Here is a 21180-nt window from a genome sequence, read left to right as displayed (position 1 = left end):
CCCTCCCCTCTCCTTCGCCCAACACACAAACAAACGCTTTGGGGAGGTCTTTGAAATTTGTGTCGAATTACGCCGACTTGCCCTCATTGAGGGCACACAGCAATGTTTGTATAGAAGAGAATTAGGGCCCCAGAAAGAATTAAGCATTTCAGAGTTTAATTAAGTGGGCTAACAACACATGAGCAAAGTCAGTCTCATAAAAGAGAACTTTATTGTATGAATTGACACAAAATAAAAGCCCTTTGGGATTCAATTTTAAAAAAAATCTGGAAAAAACCCCACATTATGGGGAGTAACCTGGCCACCCTGGCTCATTTCAGTGAGCAAATATCTCTGCTTGGGATTTTTTTACCCTGACAAATGATTAAATTCCAGCGATACGATAGCACGCAATGCCTGCGTAACAAGGTATGAGCAAGAGGGATTTGCTTTTGACTAGTTAAGAAATAAGCTTACTAATTCACAAATTTATTATAAGATTAGCCTTTAATACCTGATAATCACCTTCGTCAAGGAAAATTTCATGTCTTCAAAAGGCAAAGGAAATTTATAGATGGGTCTTGAGCCAGGCTCGTGGGTGGTAGACAACATCCAGGCAAGGTCCAGCCTTTCTCTCAGAGCAAGAGAAACAGAAACAAGACAGGCATGGCAAAATCTCAGATGCCACAAGATTATTAATCTCTTTGCAGAAAACAAGTTTGATCTCTGTCAGGCTGTCCATTAATTTTGATGGAGGTACTTTTAAGATCTTATGTTTGCACTTCAGTGGGGCTGTTACAGCTAAATATGCAAGTAAAAATGTTTTCTCGTAACGTGTACAGACAAGTGTTCCCATTTCAGAGGTGGTGTTGTCATACAGATATAAGAACATCAGTATTTGCTAGCCTTGTTATTATCTTCTTTGCAATAGCCCATCTGGACCTGAACTAAGAAATGCTCCCAATGTGATAGGCTCATACAAACATCTGGTGCAAAAAGAGGCCTTTCTGCTCAAGGACTTTTAGCTCGAACTAATGAAAAAGGCAAAGTGTGGGAGGGAAAAAAAGGACAGAGAAGGAAAAAGAAAAAAATAAGTTTCCACAGTCCCACAACCTTTCACTAACAGATGGAAGTCTGTCTCCTGACTCCCAGCTGAGACCCATTGCCAATAAAGGATATTGTGCAACTGTTGAGCACAAGTTTATACCCAAGTCACTCATGCAATGATGTTGTGAACAGGTATGAGAGTAGCACAAGCCCTGTCATATGCCAGAAGTGGTTGTAAAGACGAATAACTATAAATATTCACTGTGCTGCTGTCATTAGCTTTCAGATTCAAAAACCACAGGCTAAGGACAACATTTTATGCACAGATACTGAATCTGGAATAAGATTCTCCTCCCTGGGAATCAGGTAACACATCAGTTCTTCTACACTTCTGTAGAAATTAGGTGAAACAAAGACTTGAGAATCAGCCCTTGTGGAAAGGAGGAGCAAAGTTAACATTGTACCCTGAGATGCAGAATTCCTGAACTCTCATTGGCACTGCAGATTCAGTATTTGTATCCTTCATTTTTGATATGATGGATCTGAATACGGCCATCCTTTGCCATAGTGCCTCAGTTTCCCCCCAGGTGCTGTGTCTCACATTTGTCTCCTGGCTGAGCCTAGGCCAGCAGAAGTGTTCCTGTAGAGCCTTCTAGAAAGGCTTAGGTTGGAAGAGCTCTCCAAGATGATTGAGCCCAACCATTCCCTGGCCCTGCCACCACAAGGCCATGTCCCCAAGTGCCACATCCACGTGGCTGTTAAATCCCTCTGAGGATGGGGACTCCACCACTGGCCTGTACAATCCTTTTGGTGAAGAAATTTTTCCTAATATCCAAGCTAAACCTATGACTGCAGCTCTTGCTGTGGCAGAGGCTCTCTTTTCAATCCCCTACCTGTCTCCAGCTGCCAATGTTTGCAGAAGTTACAGGAATTTAATTATCTTCAGAGCTTCTACCTCTCTATTAAATTGGATTGAAATAAGCCAATGAATTGGCAAATGGTTAAGGAAGAAAAGGTCTGGCAGACAGGGCCAGTGTGAAAGCTTCATTGCTTCAGGAGAGCTGCCCAAAAAGAATTGAACTCAGGAAAGTGTGGGATTTTGAAAAGTATAACAGCATTTGAACTGTAACACAGATTTTCTGGTTATGGAGTGAGTGAAGGAGAACAAATAAAGGAATTAAGTGGAGAGGAAAGCAAAGGTCAGAGGTCAGTCCCCTCCTTGGTGACATGGAGAAAGAGATTAGAAGTTTCCATGATTGGGAATATAGTCTTCCCAAAATTAAATAACAGTTTCAAAGTCCAAACATTAGATACAAGCTTGTTTATTCAATTTATTAAAGACATCTCAGGATTAAGGTTCCCATTCCTTCACTTCTTATGGGTTTCTACACACCGAAGCAGGACACAGAGAGTCTGCCCCAGAACCTTTGCTTATGGAGCACCCAGGCTGGAAGGTCCTTGTGGGGCTGGGACCTGCTGGAGAAGGGACAGGCAAAAATCTCTGTAGAAAGCCACAGACTTCACTGCACCAGAGATGACAGAGGAGCAAATGGCCTCTATCATATTTAAAGTGGCAATTCCAAAGCTGAATGTGCTCCTGAGCAAAGGCACAGGCAAGGGGCCTTTGGAAATTACTCAGCAAAGTTATAGAGCTTCCTGAACTTGAGCCAGGCAAAAATACTAGGACCTGAATCAAAAGGAAATATTTTATAGCTTGAATGCTATTTTACCTATCAATTTTTCTTTTCTGTTTGGAAATGCTTTTTTCCTATTGTGGTTGAGACAAAAAGATTAAAGTATGATAATGGTGTCGTAGAGGAGTCATGTTTGGCCAGGTGATAACTGAGCATTTTGGATAGCCTGGATATTGGGTTTCATGGGTTTGCACATCCCTGGATGTGCTCAAGGCCAGGCTGGATTGGGCTTGGAGCAACCTGGTCGAGTGGAAGGTGTCCTCACCTGTGGCAGGGGGTGGGACTGGATGGTCTTTAATGTCCCTTCCAATCCAAACCATTCTGTGATTCTGTGTGTAATACCTACAGTTCTGCATGTAAATACATCCTCTTTCTCTCTTTTTGTGCTATTTTTTTGTGTGTGTATATATTCGTGGTGGAATTGATAAACTAAATGTCTGAGAATCCCACTCCCCACAGGCACACGAGCATTGCTGGATCAAAGGCTGCCAGCCAAGGTGAGAATTGATTTCTCAACACACTGATTTTAAAACTCAGTAAGTTTAACTCTTACTAGAGGTATTTCAGTTTACATTTTTGCTTTTGCCATATTGAGTGCTTTCATCCCTCTTCCATGCTTGAGGCTGGGATAAGCAGGATTGGGGGGAGGGCTGATGCCCTCTCCTCCTACTCTTCGACTGAGAGCTGCAGCTCCACACAATTTTCCTCCAGCCCACAGGTTGTACCAAGTGTTCAGTCACACCAGCCCTCTGTGAGATTGTACCTGCATTATTTATCAGCTAACAGATGTAACTCTGTCCCTTTTTTCAACCCAGCTTTAGTGACTGTGCATTCAGGGTCAATTCACTCATCTCTCTGCATGCTGTGGAGGGTGAGGAGAGGCAGGGATTTTCCATGCCTGTTCCTTGGCTGGCTCTCAGCACACTTCCCCTTCAGATTTTGGGGTTTAGGTGGATTCTTAGGGATTTGTGAGTTAAAGTATTCCTTGCAAAGAAGGAGATGCACTTTTGTGGAGCATCAAAGCAGGTGGGCTGAGCTGAGCAGAGGTGTATCCCCACACAGTTGATCATTCAAAATCAATGCACATCATTTTACAGCATTAATATATAAAAGCAGCTAAATGAGGAGTGCAGCACACAAAACCACAGGGCAAGCCGCCTGTTAGCCCTGTGCTTGCAAAAGCAGTCCATGTGATCTGACAATGGAGCTAATTTTCTTTTTAATAATTCCAATAGCAATTCCTAATAATTAGCTGATCTAATTTAGATTCACATTTTGTCTTTTCAAAGCTATCCTATTACAAATAGTTGAGGAACCTTGCCCTTAAAAAACGATGATATTATCCTGACAACCTGGGACTGCTGTTGGAGAAAAGATTTTGCCTGAAAGGGTTTCAGGAAGTTACAAAACTCCTTTACATGGCCTGTTGGATCTGTGTATGATTTCCAACATTACACAAAATAAATACCAGGAGACTGGTGTGGTTTATACAAGAGTTTATAGAGAAAAAAATCCACCCACCAGCTCCCTTGCTGAGGATTACAACCAGGTCTCTGCTGCCAAGTTCTCTGTTTAGGTAAAGCATGAGAAAATCCACCATTTTTTTAGAGTCACAAAAGGGGTGCTACAGGGGGGCAGTGAGAAGTTGACAGCTCTCGCTGCTTAAAAGGCAGCTGTTCCTTCTCAGGTACTATTATTAATAAACCCTAAGGTAATGTTTGCTCTGAAATATGTCTAATTGAAATAATTTACCCTAACCCTTAGAGAATTATGAAACTGTTTTCATCATGTTCACACACAGCAAAATAATTATGAGATGCCATATGGAAAAGACATCATGTGGTATATGTATTTCTGAATGTATACTTTTTGAAATGGTTCCCACAGATAAATCATACAGCTAATTTACAAAGAGGAGGTGGATAGTAGTTCTTAAGTATGCAGTTTAAGTTTAAAATGGTTTCAGGCTGGGTAAATTTACAGTGGTGATGACATGCAGTAATTGCACTGATCACAGGATGTATATCACAGAAGATGTCGATAATGCCATTAAGTTACACTGCACAAAATGGAGCAAGAAAATTCTGCTGGTGACTCTCTGCTATTGCCATAAACCACCCCCAAAGCCTCTGCAGGTCCTGTGTGGTCCTGAGCTCATTTTGCAGCTGGTATCTACCTGACCAAAGCACTGGAAATGCTCCTCCATCCTCTACAAATCTCTGAGATGTTCCTGGTTTATACTTGGAAAGCTCTAAGCAAAGGGAAGAATCTCCTTAATACATAAATTAATACACTTAAATATAAAAGTTTATTTTGAATGAGGCCCTCGAGAGAATATCTGTTACAATTCTGCTCCTTTCTGACTACCTCTTGAAGGTTTTCCAAAAGGTTTTATTCCTGATCTGTAGTTACAGCATTATCTTGTGTATGGATGATACATCTCTATCATTTGATGTATGTAGGTTTGGTTACAAACATACATACACTGGTTTGGTGGCAGGAGAATTCTGCAGGGCACTTCTTGGTCTTTTTCCAGGAGTGATTGTGGTGGCTGATGAGACACCCGAGGTTCTCTTTCTGGTAGTTAAGTAGTTTTGAAGGTGCTTGTTGAATAAGGAACTCTTCTTAACATTTCTAGAAATCTGGCTGGAGATCAGGCTGTCTTGTCAGACTTCTGGTAGCTCTTGCTTCCAGATGGATGGAAGGAAAATTAGAGACTATCTTATTGCACCCTTGCTGTTTCATGTCCCATTGGAAACCAGCAAGGGACGAAGACACAAAGAGATGTCATTGTGTCCGCTCCACTCTCTTTATCTTTAAGGATTCTTCAAAGAAAAGGGTAATTTTGAACTCGAGCAGTTCAGATTCGCCTGTGTCTGAATTAGCTCACCAATTGCTCCTGCAATTATTTCTATGGTGATTAGTGAAATATTTGAAAGATGTGGAGTACACAAACTAATTCACCCTCCTCAGCTCTATTTTGCAAGAACTGTAGGCACGCACGGCAGCTGCGATGTTTATCCCCCAGTAATGACATCATTACCCTGCATTACTGCTCTAGGTAGTGTATTTGTCAACAGCCAGCAACTGATGAGCACAAGGAAAATATTTACCCAACTTCTGTGCTGTGGCATTACCCCAGTAATGCCATTTCAGGAAGATCACACTGCATTCCCGAGATTCGTGCTGCAGAAACCAAAAAAGCTTTGACATTTCCGTGCGTGTAACACCAGTCTTCAAATAACCACCTTTTAGAGACAGTAATTACAGTAATTCTGGTTTCAAAGGACAAATGAAAAATAAAAAATAAGGGGGAAAGCGATATTCCCCACAAATATCTAAAGGTGGGAATTTTCCAATACCCTCCCTGTGTGTGGAGTGCTGGGGACATCCATATTTGATGTCTCCCTAATCTTCCCAGGAGTAACCACATAAGCCAATATTTACTCTCACTGCCTGTGCAGATACAGTATCTGAATGCTGCTGCTGCTGCGTTAACATGTGAGTATTTAAACTGAGCTTTTCTGTCTCATCCCTGGGAGCTGCCTGCTTGAGAAATGTGAGGCTGTTTCTCCATTTCTAATGTTGCACAGATGAAAAGGCAAGTTCCCCTTTTAGCAACTCCCAGTCATTTGTTTTTATGCTCACTGAAGGTGTATCACAGTTGGTGTTATTGCAGTGCCCTAAACCAAAAGTCACTTTTTTTTTTTCCCGGTGAGTTACAGTGGATTATTACTTCACTACAGTATCTGAAAGCATGAAATAGAGATTTATGATGCTCTTGTGTTTTCCACTTCAATTCATGTAATGTGGGGAAGGTAAAGTGTCCCTAGCTTCACAGTATCCCTTTTTTTCTCTTTGGAGCAGTGTGTGCTGTGTGATTAGAGGATAGTGAGAAGGTCACTGACCAAACTTTATCTTCCACACAGTTTCCCACAGAATGTATTCCTCCTAGGGAACATTTTCTCAGCTCAGGTTATTTCCAGAAATGTTCTCAAACCATAAGAGCAGTCCTTGCAGTAAAACATTTCATTCCCACTTTTTATCCTTTATCTAGCAGCGCAGTGTTGACAGCATTTATGTTTCTTCTATTGACTGGGCCAAGAACAACAGGATTAATGAGGTTGTCTCTTCATGAGTGCATTATGTTTTTTCCTCTGACCTTTCAAACATGGGAATCTTCTGTTTGCAATATTTCTTAAGGGAGGAAAACCCCTTCTTGCTGAAGATGGTTTTGATGGTCCCTGAGCCTCTCACCGACCTGTGGGCTGGAAGGAAACCGGGGAAAAAGCAAAAGAAGGAATATCTTTATTTCCTCAATTTTTGGGAAGAGCTGTCTGGGGGGATGTGGGATATTTTAAGGACTTTCTCAAGCCTTGAAATTCTGATGATAAATCTTGCATGGCTGCCTATGGACTATCGTGTTACAGGAACTGTTCAGGAGACGAGTGGACATTGCCCTGCTGGTTTAATTATTTATTTATTATTTCCAAAGGATTGCATGTGTTTAGACTGGACAAGGAGGGGAAGGAGGAGCCACTGGACTCACAGCCTTCCGCAGAACACTCTTGTGCTGTATCTTGCCTATTCCTGATTATTTTTGACACTGGGTAGCTGGAACATAATCAAGATAGGATCATTTCTAAGTGCAGCAGGACAGGGAACGTGAGGAATTTTCCCAAGGATGGGAGCACAAATATCTTTAAACACAACAAATAGCCTTGCACATATGACATCTTTTAGCCAAGCTCCTCAAAACACATCAATTAGATAAGCTAAACATAATTAAATTTTTGCACAAGATCATTTGGGGCAGCTTGTTCCCATTTTTCATTTGGGCAAGTGGAGGGACAGAGAGCTGGAAAAACTCCCACTAGCCCAGAAGTTATCTATATGGGCAGGTCTCAAAGCTGTTAATTTCCCTTTTATATTGTTGATTTGTCCTTATTGTGGGAAAAGAGGCACCACATATTTGTGTGTTCACATTTTGCATCTTTTGGGGCGGAAAAACACTTTATGGAGATATAGGTGGTTTAGTGTCAGTCCTTTGATCTCTTCTTTCCAGTCCACGGTAAACAATGGAGAAATCTGTCTGCTTTTTTGGATGGGGAGAAGTAGAAGAGGTTCTATGGATGTGTACACAGAGAGTTGTGTATGTGTATAAAAAACCCGAAGTTTATGAAAATATATAAAATATATAAAAATACAGATGCATAAAACTCCAAATATAGTCTAAAAGGGACTATAAAGAGAAGTGGAAACAAGAATGCTTGCAAACACTTGCAGAATGTGTTTTCCATAGGTGTGTAGTGCTGCTGCAAATAAGAAAGACCTTTGCCAAGTAGGAAAAACAGCTCTTACCTGCTGACTGATGGGAAAATACAGCATCCAGGGAACTTTCTGAGCACTCCAGTGCTGGCTTCATTTTGTGTCCAGGGTGTAGAGGGCCAGCACTCTGGGCTGGGATCCAGGAGGGCCAGAGCTCAAGCACTGTGCTCAGGCTTTAAGCAAACTCGAGATCTCAGTGTGTGGATTCAGGTCATCCTGGGACTGTGAGATTGAGCTGAACTAGACATGTGGACACAGCCAAATTCATCCATGTCAAGCTTAGGCAGGGAGCAGAAACAAATATTCCTGCTTGCTTTAATGATTTAAATAATCCCACGTATCAGGGACAGGCTGCTTTTGCAGGGTTTAGGTTGAAAAAAGCGATCAGAGAAGCTAAGAAATTTCTAAGCAACCCTTCAGAGTAATATTTCATGAGATCTTGAAATATTTGCTCCTGAGAATAATATTTACATAGTTAAAAAAAGTAATTCAACTGTGTATTGTCCTCACAGGAGAGAGTTTCTAATTTTTAAGCATGATTATATTACATTCCTTAAATTTGGGGTTCCTGGGCTTCAGAGCATTTGAGTTTGAAGCTTGAACTCTTACGTGTTTCATTTAGAATTTCTGGTTTAGCTGCACTTAAATAACCAGAGAGAGCATTCCATGAATCCACATTTGTCAGCATTTAGGGAAGTTGAACATAACTAGGATTCTATGAAATTATTGTATTCTACTTTTTGCATGTAATAATGCACGCACAGGCCTAAATCTGCTGAATGTCACCGTTGATTAGCAAGAATAACACGGGTAATGCTAAAGAACCTGCAGTTTGCTTTCTGCTCCTTTAAGCAGACGAGCTCCCTATCATACACTACTAAGATATTCTCATAAAGCCCAAAATGAAAAGAATTTTTGGGTTGTAACCCTCAAGACTTTAGGATTTTTAAATCCTGACACTTCAGGATTAAAATAACCCACCCACGTATCTATCAGGGAATGGTGAATACATGTTTGTGTAGTTTGCCTTATTTGCATTTGTTGGTAATTAATTAAAAAACATGAGTTTAATTAAATTTGGAGTTAGGGGATTCATTAAAATAAAAACAAAAAGCATTTCAGTTAAAAATGTAAAATAACGTGTTCGGCTGGGTTTGCTGGTGCAGCTTAAGGATTTGCAGGGAAATGCCGACAGTAGGAAAACTTTAGGGAGTATCACACTGCACACAGTTAGAGAAGAGTTACTGAACAAAGAGAGGCTTTGTCAGCAGATAAATTTCACCTTGTAGATACTCAAATTGAAATAGCAATGTTTGCCCTCAGTTTCTTTCTGAGCTGAGTCGGTGGCTATGGAAGAATGACAACCATAGAAGCCCAAAGGAAAGGGTTGCAGCATAACTGGAAGGAAGGTTATTAAAATAAGAGCTAGAGGGAAAAAAAGTAAAAGATTAAAAAGCTTAAAGGGAAGAGGTATAACTCATTGAAAACTCAAGACTAAATTACATTTACCTGTTTATACTGTCATGAAAAGTTATTTCTCTTTTCAGTCTCTTAGTCACAGCTCACTGCCCTTAAATTCTTTTTCCTTTGAGAAAAATGGAAGGGGATTGATTTTAAGAAAACACATGTTAGAATGCGTAGAAAAAACATGTTGAAAGCAAGAATAGAAAAAGAAATTACCTCAATTGAGAATTAAAAGTGTATTAAATATTTTTCTCTTCTATTAATATTTCTTCTGAACAGCAGAAATCTTGAAGTTTTGTAGTCTGTGTTATGAAAATTGTCACCTAGAACAGAAGTGAAACCTGTTCACCCTCTCAGACTGAAAGGCTTAAGTGAAGATCTCCCAAAGCCGTCACCCAGGTGGGATTTTTGCCTACAAGGACCTATGTGCTGATGTCTCCAGAGGCTTGGGAAAGGCACAAATGGCAATATCACTGCTACCTCTGTGCTCCTAGGGTGGGAGAGCAGCTGAAAAATCACTGACTTTCATCTAACTGCCTCAAAAATCAAGAATTTCTACTTTATTCTTCCCCCGAAGTATTTAATTAGGGGAGGAAACAATTATAATAATGGAATATAATACTCCCTAAAAAATTCCAAGTTGCATTCATTAGACTCATTTTCCTATGAAATTAATTTTAAACACCTCAGTAACAAATATGAAATGCATACAAAAAAAAAAAATCTCAATTAATTTGCCTGGAGATGTGTCATGACAGTGGCTTGGCACTCCCTCGCAGGATGCTGGAGGACAACTTTGGAGTGCAAAGGAGCAAGATTTAAAAGAAAAAAAAAACCACAACAGTGAAATATCTTGCATCTCTTTGAGATTAGAAACCATCTGTGGGTGCCCATTTCCTGCAGCGCTGGGCAGGACGATCCCACTTTAGAAAACACCTGCGCCTGCCAGGGAAGGTGGCCCTCGCAGACAGCAGATGCTCCACAGCTGAAGCCTTTCAAAGGAGACACCTTTGGAGCTCCTGCCCTTGTGGGATAACTGAATCATCCATAAATAGTCTTTAAAGGCAGCATAGTCTGCCTTAAAAAAACCCCAAAAAACGAAAGGAAAACGAAGTGGGGTTTTGTGTGTGGGTAAAGTAAATACAGTTGGAAAGACATGACTTGTTAAAAGCTTTTTGAGGACCCCCACACTCACGAAATCTTTTAGGTCATGTGTTTGCTTTCTGAAACATTTGGTAAGTAATAAGTGCCAAGGGACTATATGCACTCCATCTGGAATTAGCAGATTCCTCTTTGTTCAATTGTTCCTAATTTTGGAACCAGCCGACTTGCTTAAAAGTATTTTGATTTGCTTTTAAATAAATATGGGAGATAAACATAGCCCAGGACCCGGAAAGGTACGTTATTAGTCCTCTCCCTCTCTCCACACAACTCTTAAAGGGCCAATTCTGATGTTTGCTGTTGGTTTATGGTAACAATTTGTTTGGAGTGGTCCATCATTTTTCTTTCCTTTTTATTAATAGTAGCAAAGAAATCAGAGCTGGAAAAAGAACTATTAGATCACTGAATCCACTCTGCTGCCAACACAGTCTTGTTCCTTACAGAGAATTTTTTCCATTTCTTTCTCCAGGTTAAAGTTGGAATTAAGTTTAGAGCCTGTAGGTCTAAAGTGAGGTACACAAGTAAGTGGAGATTTCACCGTTTTCTCCTTTCCTTACTAGAAAAAGAACTCATTTTCATCTCCACCATCCCTACACAAGAAAATGGCATGTCAAAAGATGAAGTAGATGCATGCTCCTTGCAGGTGTTGTAGATAACTACCTCATCCCTGTAAAACTTTATTTTTTGCTTGGGGAAAGTAGAAAAGGAAGAGAAAAGCAGCACTTCTCTTATCTTCCCTGATGTCCTATAACGTGTAAGAGTCTGAGACCAGAACACCTGCTTGTCCTGTAGGCGTATGAAAAGAAACTGCATTTCCTTTAGGGCCTTTAAAACTCTTTTAGACACAAGTCTTTACAAACATGTTTGAGGAAACACTGCAAAGAATTGAAAAAGCAAACTGGAATAACCCAAAACTGCACCAAATTTGCGATACAGAATTCAACTGGAGGAGAATTTGACCCTGAAAATGTTTTCAATGAAAAGCTTGTAAATCAGGGCTCAGGAAGGTTGTCCAGTGTTGTTAGGTTTGGCATATAAATAATTATTAAGAGGTGCAGATCTGTAGATTTGGGATCCCAGCCTAAGATGTTCAGCCTGTATATGTTGGTCTGCTTCCACGGATTGGAGTGGAACGATGCCGGCTTACTCCAGCCGGGAATGGATGATCCCTCTCTCCATCGGCTGCAGAGGAGGCTTAGGGAGACTCTCTTTCCTAAGCCAGAGCTGGCCTTCCTGAGCTGTGTCTTACCAAGCATTACAGAGCAGGATCAAGGTCTTTATCTAGTTCACGGCTGCTCAGAATTTCTTTTCATCCAACGTTTATTCAGAATATAAGCAAACATTTTATTTCTGCTTCAAGCTTTCCTAGGACTGGAAGCGGTGCAGCACAAGATACATATTTCCCTGTCTCTACAAGGCTTTTTTATTTGGTCTAGATACACATCTGTAAGTATTTTACCCTCTCACATATTCATATATACTGTAAGTCAAAGGAGCTTAAATTTTCACTTCTTGCATTGCATTGCAATCATTCTGTTTCACGGGGTGCTTCTTTTGCGTCGTGTCTCAGCAGCCTCAGGCCTTCTCTAAGTCACTGTTCTGACCTTCCCAGCAAGCAGGAACTGGAACTATAGTCAAATATTAATGTGGGATACTCAAAACATAACCATAATCTCTTCTACCTCTTTTGCTATTCCAGTCAATCCCTATTTTGAGGATCAAATCTCTCTTTCCTGCGTGCTTGAGGAAAGTCTGTCAGCGTGATGAAGTACCAGCATCACTCAGCAGGACCTGTTGAGGAGCCAATGTTTGGGCTTGGCCCATCACAGTACCGGTTTATCCTTTTTAAATCTGTGAGTATGAGCTCAGGAGCTGCATCACAACTTTGTGGAGACTCTGTTGTGTGCACACACCTTAGGTTAGGGCACTTCAGCTTTGTTAGGGTAGTGGTTGGACTTGATGAACTCAGAGGTTGTTTGTAACCTTAATGATCCTGTGATTCCATAACTCTAATTCTTAAAGAGAATGAGCTCTCAGCTCTAAGGAATGTAGTGCCATGGGTTGCTGGCTGCAGTTAATGTATTTAATTATATATATATAAAATATAAACGTTTATGTTAGGAAATATTTAGTAGAATCTGGTGATTTCAAAAAGGAAACCTCAGAGCCCCTTCCAGGGCCTAAAGGCACTCCAGGAGAGCTGGAGAGGAGCCTGGGACAAGGGATGGAGGGACAAGACATGGGGAATGGCTTCCCACTGCCAGGAGGCAGTGTTAGATGGGATACTGAGAAGAAATCCTCTGTGTGAGGGTGGTCAGGCCCTGGCACAGGGTGCCCAGAGAAGCTGTGGCCGCCCCTGGATCCCTGGAAGTACCCAAGGCCAGGCTGGATGGGGTTTGGAGCAACCTGGGATAGTGTAAGGTATCCCTGCCCTTGGCAGAGGGTGCGACTGGATGATCTTCATGGTTCCTTCCAAACCAAATCATTCCATGATTCCACGAAAATACAGCAACTTGTTTCCTTCTGTACCTGCAATGTGAGTAAACACACCTGCTAAGAAAAACTGTGGTAATTGTAATAATTTTCTGATAATGTGTCCTTCTCAAGGGTTTTTGCAGAGCAAGAAAAGAAGAAAGATTCATTCTTGCTCCATAGAAATTAATTAAAACCTTGTCATTGCCACCTGTGAGAGGACAGAACCCCAGTTGCCCTCTCAGTGAGAGACCAGTGGTTTCTTTTTGTTTCTGGTTATTATTTATAAATTCTGAGCAAGCAACTTTGTTATGAGACTAAACTCATTTGCAACTTGTGAATTTTTTTGACAATGCATATGTTCATGCTTCACATTTTGTCATCTCCTTTTAGGAGACTACACGACTTTCCATCATTTCAGTTACAAAAATTTCTGATAGTTGGGCAAAACTGTCTTAGAAAAAGATGCAGAAACTCAGAGAACAAACAGAAATATTGGATGGTAGATGAGACAAATCTAAATTTTACACCAAAGGAAGAGGTTATCAAAGTTTCACTCTCAGAAACTGGTTTCTTTTAAGGGGTTGAAGGCAAGTGGTTGTGGCAGGTCAGGTTATCACGTCGCTGCTATAGTTAGAACTCTGGACTGGTTCTGTGCTGTTGTTTGTTGAGATGACTAAGTTGTCATTTTTAATTAGCTTTATGCTCCTCTCAAAGGCTAATTACTTTACTTTTTATCAAGAATACTTGATTGGTAATGACAAGGGTGCCATGGTTACGTATTTTTAGAGAATTCCCCAACCTGCACCATTATGTGATTTCCTGTTCCCCCTGGATTCTTTGTGCAGCAAAGCCTTCAATAAAAATAATGGTTAAGAAAAATGGAAGTTTACTGAAGATATTGGCGGAAAAAAGTATCTCTTGGTTTCTTTTTGGCAGGAAGGCCACTGCTAATGTATTTAGTCAGCGTAGAAACCTTTATGCTTAGTTTGCCTCCCTGTCAGTGACACTCATGCTGCTCTATTACCTTCACTGAAGTTACCTTGGGCAAACTGAATTTGAGACGTTCCTTTTTTCCCCCCTCTTGTTTGTCTATATAATTGCGCATCTCCCCTGGTCGTCATGGAAATCTGGACTGACTGAACTGCATCCTTCTTTCCAAGCGTGCATATTGCACAACCAGACACTGACTTTCACAGAGGGTTCACCACTTTTTTTTACCAATACCGTGTTGGATAGCCCTTGAGATAAACATGAGAGGTGCAGTCACAGGTGAAATCTCTCTTTTCTTTGACAACCTGTAGATTGCTGTAATCTGTTCTTGTTTAAAACAGCAGCAGCCCAAAAGTTGATGTTTCTGTGAAGGCTCCCTCGATGGGGGGACAGCAATGGGAGACATAAATACTCCTCTGACATTTTTTAGAAATACAGCTGTACCCAGAGAATGGCTGCTTTTCTCCTGTTCATAAGTACATGTCAGATGTGTGGTAAACCAAATTCTCTCAGGAGCTTGTCTTGAAAGAGGGAAAGACACAGTGATTTAGAGTCTACATCTGCAGTCTAAGGTGCTTTGGTACCTGCTGCTGGAGAGAATTCCCTCCACCTGCAGCCTCCTCATGCTGGGCTTAGAGCTCTTCCCAAAGCAGAAGCCCAAGGGAATCTAATGCTGTTCCTAATCCAGTGGAAAGGCAAAGAGGGAACAGCCACCACCTTCTACTGCAAGTGGAAAGGGACTCCCTGGTGACAGCAACTCTTGCCACATTCCCCAAAGCATATGGAGAGCAGGATCAGAGGAGAGATCTTCTGAAACTGAAGGGAGGGTCGGTACGGTGGGATGCTAGCATGGCACATGTGTGTACTCAGGCTGCCAGGGGGAGCTCCTGAAGGGCGTGTTTGGCTGGGAAGGCCTGCAGGAATGTGTTCAGTGGCAGGAACCATGTGTGGGACATGTCTGCAACCAGGCAGCTGGAGATGCGAGGATGTTCTGGAGTGAAGGCTCACACAGTCCCAGTGTTTTGACGTTATCCTTCTCAGAGCCAGACAGGGAATGTAGCAGCTCCAGCCACTGCAGCAGTGCAGTGTGAGTCCTTCCAATCTATGTGTAAAAAACACCTTCTTCACTGAGCATCTTGTCTCCTTAATGAGCCAGTAACACATCTATGGCTTCAGTAATTAAAACAAGGTTTTGTTGCTTCTTGCTGATATCAGCTCCACGGAGGAAGAAGAGAGAGACAGGTAAGGGAAGCTGGCAACCACTCTGGGAAACAGGTATTTGCCTCCCTGCTTCCTCTGCTGCCAGAAAAATAGACAGGACTGGATCCTAAAGGTATCAAATCCCTAAATCCTATGGAATTCAAAGTAAGTGTGTGGCTAAACGCTGTGGGGACCTGGGTTTATTCTCTGTGTGCCTCAAACCTTCATCTGCCCTGTAAGTGTAGTAATTCTTCCCAGTTCACAACAAAGTAAAATAATAAATATGTTATGGAAAACAAGGTGCTTAGCTATTGTTATCTTTGAAAAAAAAAATATATATATTTAAATATCTAAGCAGTATATGTTTACTCTTTTTTTTTTTTTGAGTGATGTTTAAGTTATAGTTTTCAGTTTTAGAGAGAAGTGCTTGTTGATGAACTGATTGTTGTAGTCCCCAACTGTAATCAGGATGCAGTTTCCTCTCCAGAAGTTCACCAACAGCAAGGATCAACAAGAAGGTAAGGTAAAGGTTCAACTTTTAGAAGTCAGACTAATAATATTCTTTCCTCAGTGCAAAGCTGAGCCTGTTTCAGTTTCAGGCTAACTTTCAGCATCTCTGATTTCTATGTGGTGCCTTGCTTCCAGTATAAATAAATGATCCCACATTCCGTCATGATAACATATGCTCATGCAGAGCTCAAAATTAGAAGGAATATGAAGTGTTCTATTAATTGCATGAATGTTGATTGTTAAAATCATGTGCTAATTGGTAATATCTGTGTGCAGTAGGTTCCCGCAATATGTGTTAGATTACATTAACTGTGCTCGTGACTCAGATATCAGCATTATGCCTTTCGTAGAAGGAGCTTTTTTAGACTTTGTGTAATTAGGTTCTATAGATTATCAGTGTAGAAAAATTAGTAGAAGGCTGTGTAAAGGGCATGTGAAGTTAGAGGCATGAGGAATACTGAGCTCAAAAGATGCATCTGCTCCTCTTTCTCATGGTGTGCTTTTCCTCACATCCTCTCCAGCGTAATTCTCACCGTGTTTGTCTTGAGGTAATTCCCAGGGAATTAAGTACCTCACTACCAGGGTGATTACATCTGAAAGTTGCCATCTTTTCTGAGTGGGCTTTCTCAGTTTTCAGTCTTTGCCTTTGCCCTCCCCAGGCTTTGGTCCAAGAAGCACTCAGGTACACTGCAGATAAATGAGATTATCGCTGTACTCACCTATCAGTGGGGCAGTTGAGCACAGTTAGCAACACAACTCTCCTGTACCAGATGTGCTTCCTCTCCGTTCCTAATCCCTGGGGAAAAATTCATGTGGATCTGTTTTGTTCACTGATGTTTTAATTTTATTGCGTGCCATGAGTATTTATTAAAATAAGCATGGTAGAAGGAACTGGGGCTTGGAGTTAAATACGGTGAGATGTGTTTTAAAGAAATGTGGTGGTTGTTTCCACTCTCTGTGTAACAGAAATGAAGTCTGGGGCTCCAAACTCACCCAGATCTGGGACTTTGCATCAGGAATGTAGTGACAGGACAAGGAGTGCTGGGTTCAAACTGAAAGAGGAGAAATTTAGGTTGCATATATGGAAAAAATCCTTGTCTGTGAGGGTGGGGAGGCCTGGCACAGGGTGCCCAGAGAAGCTGTGGCTGCCCCTGGATCCCTGGAAATGTCCAAGGCCAGGTTGGATGGGGTTTGGAACACCCTGGGATAGTGGAAGTTGACCCTGCCCATGGCAGGGGGCGGAACTGGATGAGCTTTAAGGTCCCTTCCAACACAGACCATGCAAGTTTTCATATTTCCAGAAAGGAGGACTGAAAATTCAAAAAAGAAAATATTTTTTAAAATTATTTAGAGAAACACCAGGCAGATATTTCTGTTGTTAAGAAAAGAAATATTAAATAGTGTAAAAGTTTCATGGCTTGCTCTGAGAAAAATATTCAGAATTGAATTCCTAACTAGCGTAATTTTAATTCATTTTACAGTGGACCAGCTTGGTAATGATGCAATGAATTAAAACAGGTTGTCTGAGAGGAAAAATGGATGCAGTTTTGGTAAAGAGAGCATTTACAGAAGTGTTAGAAGTCTTGAGTCTTATCAGGGCTGTTGCTCTAATATCTCTTGATTTACTGATCTTGAAAGAGGCAAACCTCATGGGTTCATGAGCTTAATGTTAAGGCACACTTCATCAGTTGTCCTGAGAAATGCAGAGATTTAAGAGGAAATCAGTTTTAGCCCCCATCCGAAATGTTGACACTGAATCAAACAGAGCATGAACTATATTCACAGTTTTAATTAAAAGAAAAACTGACAAATTACCAGCATTCTACTGTTCAGAAGATGGTTATCTGTTACAGAAATATGTTTTCTAATGCACATGCTCTCATACATGAAATAGTTTCTAGATTTATTTTATTATAATTGTAAACTATGGCACAAACGTTTAATCTTACCTACTTAAAAAATGTAAAATGTTTTCCAATTTCTTAGCAACTCTCCCTCCTCCCCCCACCTCTGATTCCCAAAGTCATGCATTGAAAAGGATGAACGAATTTAGTAGATGAGATGACCACTGGAAATATGTGGAAAAACTAATAAATAAAAAGAAAAATTAACCAAAAGGAAGTTGCTTACTAATTTTTACGATTAAAAAGTTAATCTAAAATGACTACCAGCCTTCCAGAGATTAATTGCCAGATTAAGCAGATAGACATACAGTGGTCAGTGGCTACCTGGGGGAATGAACTGTTAAATTGCTTAGTTCAGTGCACATAATTTACAAAGAGATCAGCTCCTCTGCCTCTGTGGCAACTCTGCATATTCCAGGAAGGTGAAGGAGGTCCCATGAGGACTCAGCCACTGGTGGGAGCATCTGGAGTAAAAAGTGTTTGTTTCCAAGGAGGTAAAAGTAAACTGGGGAACAGGGCAAGTTGTTACTCCATGGGGAACAACAAAAATCAGTTTCCTTTCATTTCCTTTGGACTGCTAAAAAATTAGCTAAATATTTGGAGAATGACTTTTCACATGGGCATGGAGTGATAGGACCAGGGGGATTTGGTTTTAAACTGACAGGGAGCAGGGTTAGATTAGATGTTAGAAAGGAACTATTGCCTACGAGGGTGGGGAGGCACTGTCACAGGGCGCCCAGAGAAGCTGTGGCTGCCCCTGGATCCCTGGAAGTGTCCAAGGCCAGGTTGGACAGGGCTTGGAGCACCCTGGGACAGTGGAAGGTGTCCCTGCCCATGGCAGGGGGTGGAACAGGATGGATTTTAAGGTTTCTTTCAATCCCAAACCTTTCTGGGATTCTGTGAACTGGCAAACCCACCCCATCAGCCCATGGAGTCAGGGGCAGAGAACCCTCTGCCAGGCAGGATCCTGCCCCTCTGGGCTCTGCTTTGTGCACAGCCAGGAGAGCTCTGGAGCACCCAGAACTGAAGGACGTCACTAATTTTAATGAAGCCAAAGGGAATCCAGCACAGTGCTGTTCTTTTCCCATTATTCTTTGTTTCATTGTTTCAAGCTAGCAGCAGTTGGCAGCCTGGAAGGGGATGTCGCTGCATAGCTTGCTGTCCTTGAGAGCCACTCTGGAGCACGGCTGAGGTCCATGGGGGGGCTGTGGTGGCCCAAACAGCCTGATAGCTGGCCTGTGGTGAGGAAGGCAGGCTGACTCTGACAGCAGGAACAAGGGGCTGCTGCCAGTGGGCTCATGGATGCTCCAAGAGTGCCAGTGGTGGGAGAGGAGCGGTGTCTCCCAGCAGAAACCTCTTTCCAGTGCTGCTCTCACCAGACTGCAGAGCTGCATCTTCCACAGGTGTCCCAGCAACACTCTTGGAAACCAGTGCAGCCTCCCCAGTGCCTGCAGGGCCAGAACTGACCCCAGGGCTCACTCCCAGGTTCTGTTGTTCGTGGGCTCTGTGTGCAGTCCACAACACGAGCATCAGGGTAGGCTGGAGGCTGTTCCTGCCTGACCATGCAGTGCATTTCTCTGGCCATTTTTATAAGATTTTTGTGACCTATCAGGCCACTGGAGTGGCAGAAATTATTTCTCCCCTCCCTTTAAGAGCTATGTTTCCCTGCTGTTAATCTACCCCATAAAAAAACCTTAAATATATACTGTGAAAAATGTTATGCCTACTTAAGCAAGATAGTTGCCTGTAATAGTGTGCCATAAAGCAATCTGAAATGTTTATTGTCTGTTCCTCAACTGCAGTTTTATTTCTTTTTAGCAGTTTTTGTATCTATAGGATTTTCTTCACTATGAAAGATTCTAAAGAAGTTTTTCCCTTTCCCTGCAAACAGTGATTATTTGTCCAGGAGACCCTCCTACCAGTGGAGATATGGACAAGAATTTTTTACAAAACTTCCAGTTTCCTAAACTTTTTCCAGTAAAAAAACATTGTTTAAATCAATAGCAAGCCTTGATATGATAGGCTTTAAAGGGCAGCCTGGCTTCCAAAGGAGCAGATAATGTTAAACAAGATGTCTTTTGTAAAGGCTTAAATAGGAAATCAGGAAAAGAAAAGAAAAAAAAAAAGGAGGAAAAAAAAAAAGCACCAAGGTTAGGGGGTGGTAAAGATGTTGCTGCTGGATCTAACTCCAGAGACACAATGTGTATTTCATTGCCACGAATAAACTGTATCCAGGGAACGAGCAAATGAAAAAGTGAGGACAGGAGATATCTTATTTTTGTTGTTTGTTTCCAAAGAGTCCACCCCCACATAGGTCACTTGGAATTCATTTGTCTACATCCTGGACTGCACGTAGGGGAAAAAAAAAATGCCTGGGATCTGAGAAAGAGGAATGCGATAGGGCATGGGAATCACAGCGTCACGGTGGTCACCAGAGCATAGTTTGGCTCGTCTTAAAACAAGCAAGCACCGTCGGACCTCTGTAATACCAGCAAATCGGCCGTGCTATCAGGCTACCTATCAGAGCCTGAATGCTTGAGAAAAAGTGTGTGGGATTTCACCCGGAGCCTGGGGCGTTGCAGGGCTCTTGGAGCTGCTGCTTTCCTCTTGACATCCAGTACTACTCGGTGACCTCGGCAACAATCCAGTGTACTGTTACAGTTCATTTCAATAATTAAACAGTTCAGGGATGGCAGAGCTTTCTTGTTGTCAATAGAAAATCAGGGCTGCAGTTTGCTTTTTTTCTTTTTTTTTTTTTTCCTCTTTCTCCCTTCCCATTTCCCTCTGCTGAAATCCGAAGTGTTTGTTTTTAATTATATTAGCTAGAGACAATTAATTTCACAATCCGAACAGAAAAAAAAGCCCCCACGTTTCGCGAGAAGGACTGGCAACTGGTAAATGCAATTATTATTGTAGCACATTTTCAAAGGAAGAGATCCCAGCTCCAACAAAGTCATATGTATAAAATTTCAGTCATAGAATATAGTCTCAAACAGCAGATTTACTCTGCAAGAGATGGGAACTGCTCTCCCATCTGGAGCTATGTTCTGTTCATGCCACGTGGACCCATTTGATACCCTCTCTGAAAAAAACACCAGCCAGCAAAATAGACTCCTGTCCATCAGCTCCTCCAAGGAACTGCCTCATGTGCCCCTTTAAACTTGCCTGACGTAGAGATGATTAATACCAGCCCCTTTTTAAGCGCAGCCTCTCAACAACAACTTAAAAAACCCCTCTCTGTGCGAACGGCAGCATTTACATTTCTGCTGCTGGAGCAAAAAGGAAAATAATTCAATTTTATGTCTTGCAAAATTTCCTACAATTAAAAACCTATTTTTTTGAGGCGCTGGCTGTGCCCCCTCCACTGCCCATCTGGCTGCCTCCCAGCTGCCCCCTGGCTGACTCCGGGGTCCCGCCACAGCGCGTCG

The 21180-nt window shown here is 41.8% G+C and overlaps 1 long non-coding RNA gene across 1 annotated transcript in view; it reads left to right on the top strand.

Moving 5' to 3' along the window:
• Positions 1-21180, top strand: part of LOC108448155 — a 140902-nt gene that overhangs the window by 110544 nt on the left and 9178 nt on the right. The window contains exons 15-17 of the long non-coding RNA XR_001863947.1: positions 1306-1392; positions 3180-3217; positions 12373-15856. This is a non-coding gene — a long non-coding RNA (uncharacterized LOC108448155). The remainder of the gene's footprint in view (positions 1-1305; positions 1393-3179; positions 3218-12372; positions 15857-21180) is intronic.

Source organism: Corvus brachyrhynchos, unplaced genomic scaffold, assembly GCF_000691975.1.
Source record: "Corvus brachyrhynchos isolate BGI_N302 unplaced genomic scaffold, ASM69197v1 scaffold126, whole genome shotgun sequence".
Taxonomy (NCBI): Eukaryota; Metazoa; Chordata; class Aves; order Passeriformes; family Corvidae; genus Corvus; species Corvus brachyrhynchos.
This window is presented reverse-complemented; position numbering and strand designations above follow the sequence as displayed.